This window comes from Vulpes vulpes, chromosome 12 (assembly GCF_048418805.1).
Source record: "Vulpes vulpes isolate BD-2025 chromosome 12, VulVul3, whole genome shotgun sequence".
Taxonomy (NCBI): Eukaryota; Metazoa; Chordata; class Mammalia; order Carnivora; family Canidae; genus Vulpes; species Vulpes vulpes.
The window spans coordinates 169,510,783-169,511,544 of NC_132791.1; positions in this window are offsets into that span (position 1 = coordinate 169,510,783).

The following is a 762-nucleotide window of genomic DNA, read 5'->3' on the forward strand; positions in this document are numbered from 1 at the left end:
TGGAGGCTGGAGGAGGGGGCACTGGGCTTGCTTGGAGACGTGGCCGGGAGTGGCCCTGTCCCACTGGGATAATGAGCACTTCCTTGCGGGCTGGGGCAGTCTCTCCTCCCAGAGGAGCTGTGCTGGCTCCCGGGCTGGGGGGACGGGCACACAGGGGACCAGCCCAGCACGGTGGGTGGCGGTTCGCAACGGCTACCTCATCCAAGTTTTGAGCTGAGCTGACAAACAGCAGTGTGTAGGAGCTTCTTTGGAGGATGGTGCTGGATGGGGACTGGCTGAGCACGTGGCCGTGGGAAGAGGACTCACCCTCCTGGAACCCTGGCGTCCTCCTCCCCCGTGTGGGCTTGCCAGCGCTTACGTCGTGCGTTCCTTGGGAAGGCTCAGTGACCTCTTGACTGTGACCCGTGCCACGCAGGTCCTGGGCCTTGTCAGCCTGTGTGTGTTCTGTACAGGTGCAAAAAGTGCTGTGCTCAGTATCTGACAAACATTGTGCCGCCTGCTTGCAGCAACCCCTACCGTGATGTCTGTTTCTCAGATGGGGAAACAGAGGTACAAATACTACACATACTTGCCTGAGCTCAGGCAGCAGGCAGCAGAGCTGGGGCTTGGCCCCAGGCCCATCTGACCACTGTGACTCACTGCCAGGAAAGGGACCCCGGCCCCAGACACAGACACAGGGGGGCTGCATCGCAGCTCAGCTGCGTCTGTGGGGTGCTGGGAAAGCCTCCCCTACTGCTCCTAGTTCTTTCATCTGTGATGCTA